At 53.5% G+C, this 6,000-nt stretch overlaps 1 protein-coding gene across 1 annotated transcript in view; it reads left to right on the top strand.

Annotated features, from left to right (window-relative positions):
• LOC133340280 (carbonic anhydrase 7-like) overlaps window positions 1-6,000 on the top strand; it is a 53,276-nt gene that overhangs the window by 27,700 nt on the left and 19,576 nt on the right. The window lies entirely within an intron of this gene.

Below are 6,000 nucleotides of genomic sequence, written 5' to 3'. Positions count from 1 at the left end.
GCCTCACTTCCCAGGCCACGCCTCACTTCCCCCACCTCTGGGAAGGTCCGGATCCCTCCAGCACGTGACCCCCCAGGCACCCCCTTGGGGCCCCCAGCCCTCGTACGGGCCAACACAGTAGTGACCGTTCTGTCACTACATCACCCCCCCCTGTATAAACACACAGCCGTCCCCGGCTGTAACACAACTGTGAACATCGAAAAGGTGTGCCTCCGAACCAGCAACATCAATAAATGACCGGCGACCGATAAGAAATACAATCACGTAATATATACAGAATCGACGAGGGTAAAAGGGAACCGCATAGAAAACGGGGAATTAACAACAAATATACATGAAAACCGGCTAACCCACTTACGCTCCATCACAGCCCCCCCACCGTTAGAATCACGCATGCAATGACAGTCACCCGTTAGCACCCCCCCGCCTTTCCGACGTGGCGTCACAACCAGTAGCACGCGTCGGCCATATCGGGGGGGAATTTCCATGTTACCACCCCACCGCCTTTCCGACGTGGCGTCACAACCAGTAGCACGCGTCGGCCATATCGGGGGGGGAATTTCCATGTTACCACCCCACCGCCTTTCCGACGCGGCGTCACAACCAGTAGCACACGTCGGCCATATCGGTGGGATTTTAACCCAGTCTCTCTCCAAGACTCGCATCGCAGCATATAGCTGTACCGACCGAGCTGAGACGACCCAGTCTCTCTCCCAGACTCGCATCGCAGCATATAGCTGTACCGACCGAGCTGAGACGACCCATCGTTCACTCACTGCACAACATGCACCCTAACAACTGAGGGAAACAGTCTCAACGTAACAGGCCAACTCCACCCGAACTTTACGAATCTCCAGCCCACTGTTTCAACGCGCCTCAGAGGGTCTCAACCTCCGAGCCGTCAGGTCAAGCCGTCAGCCATAGCATGACGGGACCACCCTCCCTGAGCCATGTGAGCGCACAGCCCACAAGTCTAGACAAGCCACAGAGTGTCTCGATCTCTGGGCTGTCAGGTCAAGCCGTCAGCCATTGCTGGACGGGACCACCCTCCCTGAGCCATGTGAGCGCACAGCCCACAAGGCTAGACAAGCCACAGAGTGTCTCGCTCTCCGGGCTGTCAGGTCAAGCCGTCAGCCATTGCATGACGGGACCACACACTCCGAGCCATGTGAGCACACAGCCCACTAGGCTAGACATGCCACGGAGTGTTTCAATCTCCGGGCTGTCAGGTCAAGCCGTCAGCCATTGCATGACGGGACCACACTCTCCGAGCCCTGTGAGCGCACAGCCCACTAGGCTAGACATACCACGGAGTGTTTCAATCTCCGGGCTGTCAGGTCAAGCCGTCAGCCATTGCATGACGGGACCACACTCTCCGAGCCCTGTGAGCGCACAGCCCACTAGGCTAGACATACCACGGAGTGTTTCAATCTCCGGGCTGTCAGGTCAAGCCGTCAGCCATTGCATGACGGGACCACAACGTTCATGTTAGACACGCAACACTCACTGGGCCATCCTGGTCAGGATCTGCGCCCCAAGATAAGTGACAGCCAGCACCACAATTCCAAATCCCTGGCAGCATGTCACCATCGCAATTTAACACCATCACAACACATACAATTTGAATTATGATCCCCCACAGAACTGATCCAATGCCGAACAGGTACGCACAATTTTTTTTTTTGACGATCCCGAATATTCAATGGTCACAACAATACACCTCACATCCCGTATCCGTACACATCATCTCCGAGACTCGCATTGCAGCAATGCAGCTGTACCAACCGAGTGGAGAGAGCAACGCAATTTGACGGCAATTAACGGAAACGCACCCCCGATCTATGTAGAACACAAGGAGCATTCCCGCACAAAAGATATCATCTGTGCAACAACGGACAGGAACCAACCAGTGAGTTTGAAACAAACCGAACCTGTCATTTCAAAATCCCCTTCAACATTAACCATGGGACTCAGGGCATTCGAATTTTGAGAGCAAAAAAACTATACACAAACCCCAAGAATCGCCGAATTGATTAATACAGTATATGCAGTATACGAAGTTCGTACAGTCAATCATTTGGCACAATGCTCCATCCAGTCCCCACATGGCAACACACACAATCAATACTCCAGACAATCCGTACATAGTAAATAATCACAAGCAAGTACCCAACATTCCATACACTGTTAACAATTTCAAGCAAAGCTCCATATGGTCTGTACATTGGCAACAATGACGATCAAAGTTTCTGACAGTTACAAGTGACAATCACGAGCGAAACTCCATACAGTATACACAATAACAATGGCGATTTCGCAACACAACGATGTAACAACACGAGTCATTAACACGGCAACATACAGGATATCAACGGAGCTCGGGACACCAACAACGAATTAATCATTAACTACCCCCAGAAGATACCGATCTCGACGCCGTAATTAACAACAAACACTGGTCGCCGCGTCAATTTCTCACGCACACAACCGGACGAACACGTTCCGCAACCCAGCGAGTAAAAAAAACCCCGCAATCGCAACCCGGCACACGCAAGATGGGTGAAGTTATTATTATTATTTTTATTGGGGCCGGGTGCTTGTCAAGTCACAACTCGCCTGGCAAACTGTGAATAGCGGAGGGCGGCAAGGTGGAGCACTGGAACGGCCCGAAGAATCTTTGATGGTGAACACGGCCTGCTCTTGCGAACCCATCCACCTCTCGCGCTCGAGCAGAAGGCTGGAACTCCCCCTCTGCAGGCGTTGATGTCGGCGGGAGCGGCATTTCGGCAGCAGGAGCGGTGTTTTGGCGGGAACAGCGCCCCGACCAGCCGCCGAAATGGCGGGAACGGCGTTTTGGCGGGAACAGCGCACCGACCAGCCGCCGAAATGGCGGGAACGGCGTTTTGGCGGGAACCGCGCCCCGACCAGCCGCCGAAATGGCGGGCCCACCGCGTGGCCCGCATGCCCGGGCCTCCCCCGCCAGCCACCGCAGCGACGATGGTGTCCTCTCGCCGCGGCTCCGTCGCTCCGTTCCCGATGGCGGCGAAGCAGCAGTGCGATGCAAGTCCCGCCGCTCCGCGTGCAGCGCCATCTCTCTCTCTCTCTCTGTCACCGGGGCTGCCATCCCCGGGGCTGTCCGAAGGACGGTCGTCACACCATCCCCGTCGTACGAAGACGTCCAGATGAGTTTTGTATTTGTTTTTCGTGTGCCCATTTTACTTCCCTAGGATAACACCTAGCAATATTTATTTTTCCACAACTTCTGACACCAAATGTAATGGGTTCAATTTAGGCGCACACACTTCTTGGGAGGCAACACTCATTTATTAATTAACACAACGTTTACTCAACAGTTACTCTTCTGGCATCTTCACGAGGTGTCTTCATTCTTCTCAGGAACAGCCCTGCTCTGCCTTCACACCACGCTTATATCTCGTCTCTCTGGCGTGGCCGGCTCCGCCCAGGCCACGCCTCACTTCCCAGGCCACGCCTCACTTCCCAGGCCACGCCTCACTTCCCCCACCTCTGGGAAGGTCCGGATCCCTCCAGCACGTGACCCCCCAGGCACCCCCTTGGGGCCCCCAGCCCTCGTACGGGCCAACACAGTAGTGACCGTTCTGTCACTACAAATGTATTACTTGATGATTCGCTTCCAAGCAGCACTAAGTTTGTAGCTATCCGAACGGTGAAAATTATTTTAACTTTTTTCAATTTCGATGGATTCTCTAATTTGTCTTGGCCAGTAGTAGCTAGTTTTGCACAGAACTTCAACATTATCAAAATCAATTGAGTGTCCTTGTTGGCACGCGTGTTCTGCTACTGCTGACAGTTGTATTTGTGAGTTTAATATTTATTTGGTGTTTTTTTAGTCTCGTGCTGATCATTCGTCCTGTCTGCCCAACACAACATTTGCCACACGTGCAATTTATCCGATGCACATCTTCTGTTGAAACAACAGGTGTGTTGGTACAACACCGATGTGCTGTACTAGTAACGAATTGGCACGTTCTGTTTACGTGACAAACCTTACTAGTTGGCTGTGTCGGGTGGTGGCGGGTTTAACGACACATTTATATTTACGCAATCTAACCCACAAAAACCTGTATTATGGATGAATTTGGTCGCGAAAGCCTACGCGTTAATCATCATCAGTAGTGGCAGCAGCATCAGCAGCATCATCAGTAGCAGTAGCATCAGTAGCAGCAGCAGTACTCTCATTCATTATCATCATCAGTAGCAGCAGCAGCAGCATTATCATCAGTAGCAGAAGTACCCTAATTCATTATCATCAGTAGCAGCAGCAGTGTCATCAGTAGCAGCAATACCCTAATTCATTATCATCAGTAGCTGCAGCAGTGTCATCAGTAGCAGCAGTACCCTAATTCATTATCATCAGTTAGCAGCAGCAGTGTCATCAGTAGCAGAAAGTGTCATCAGTAGCAGGAGTACCCTAATTCATTATCATCAGTTAGCAGCAGCAGTGTCATCAGTAGCTGCAGCATTATCATCAGTTATCAGCAGCAGTGTCATCAGCAGTATACTGATCAGGAGCATGGTCATCATTATCATCATCATCAGCAGCAGCAGCAGCATCATCGTGATCCCCTGTCTCCCTGGCGCTCCCCCAGATGATTTTCTGGCAGGTGGATGATGCCCTGTAACCCCGAACCATGACTAAACCTCCCCAGAGGGACAGCGAGATGTGATGCTGGCAAGGAGGGGGCGGGGGGGTGCAGAAAGGGGGGGAGGGAGGGGCGGGGTGAATAGTGAGTGATGGATGGAGGGTGGTGGTGGTGGTGCAGATGCAGCTGTGTGGCTGGTGGCTGGTGGTGAGTGGCGAGGTGGCGAGGGATCGGTGGTGTGTGCTGGGTGGTGAGTAAGGCGTGTGGTGCTTAGAGAGTCGTGGTGAGTGATGAATCGCAGATTGGCACGTGGTGAGTGATGTCTGAGTGATGATGGTGGTGGTGGGTGATGGTGGTAGTGAGTGATTGGTGATTGTGGTGGTGGGTGGTGATGGTGGTGAGTGATTGTGGTGAGCGATGATAGTGGTGGTGGTGTTGGTGGTGATAATGACTAGCGGGGCCAAGTATAACCCGAGCGCGACGAGTGTGCCTTGCCGCAAACCGATACTCATTTTATCGACCCCTTGTAGATGATGGGTCGAGTTGACCCCTGGGACCAGCCATGCAGGAAATCCGCTCTTGGTCCGGCGTGGCCGCTGCCACCGCTGGCGGCTGTGTTGCTCGCCCGACGCTCGCCAGCGGTCTCCGCGCCTAATTGGGCGACCAATCAACGGCCCGTGCGGCACTGTGCGGCCTAATTGGGTCGCCCCTAAATGGATTTTATTTCTTACAGAGACCGCGCTGCTCTTTTGGAATAATAATAATAACAACAATAATAATAATAAAACAACATTCTCGGTGGTTTGAGAGTCTCATGTGGCTCATAACCTCCGCGCCGCTGTGGTGGTGGCGAGGAGCGGTGGCGCAGTGGTTAGCGCACTGCGGTACGAACCCAGTCGACCCGAGTACGATTCCCGCTGACGACCAATATTTGAACTGGTCCTGGGCCTCCCCCTGGTCGACTCAGCCTCAAATGAGTACCTGGTGGGCTGTATAGTAAGCATCGCCACTGGGGAGAGAAAGGCGGCTGGGCGTGGTGCTGGCCACCCACCCCCTCGAGTGCCATGCCGGCCTTGTCTCATAGGGGTTCCTTAATCGCACTTGACCCGACAATATACTGAGGCTATACGGGGGATCTTTGTCTGTGGTGGTGGCGAAGCTGCACATGGCCGTGGTCTGTAACCTGGCGCTGTGGAGGCATCGGCGAGGCTTGGCGGAGCACCGCAGAAATGTTCCGAACTCCCTTCCCGTGAGCGTCGAGGAGGAGCCGTTCCCTGCTGGCTCGCCCCGGGAGATTGGCGGCAGAGCGGCGAAACGGCGGCACGCTACAATGGCGTGGGTTGCATCTCCGAGGTGGTCATCCTCTGGGGCGCATTCT

This window comes from Lethenteron reissneri, chromosome 9 (genome assembly GCF_015708825.2).
Source record: "Lethenteron reissneri isolate LAM-NWPU_2019-01 chromosome 9, ASM1570882v1, whole genome shotgun sequence".
NCBI classification, from domain to species: Eukaryota; Metazoa; Chordata; class Hyperoartia; order Petromyzontiformes; family Petromyzontidae; genus Lethenteron; species Lethenteron reissneri.
The sequence above is the reverse complement of the archived record's forward strand: the minus strand, read 5'-3'. Positions and strand labels throughout refer to the sequence as shown.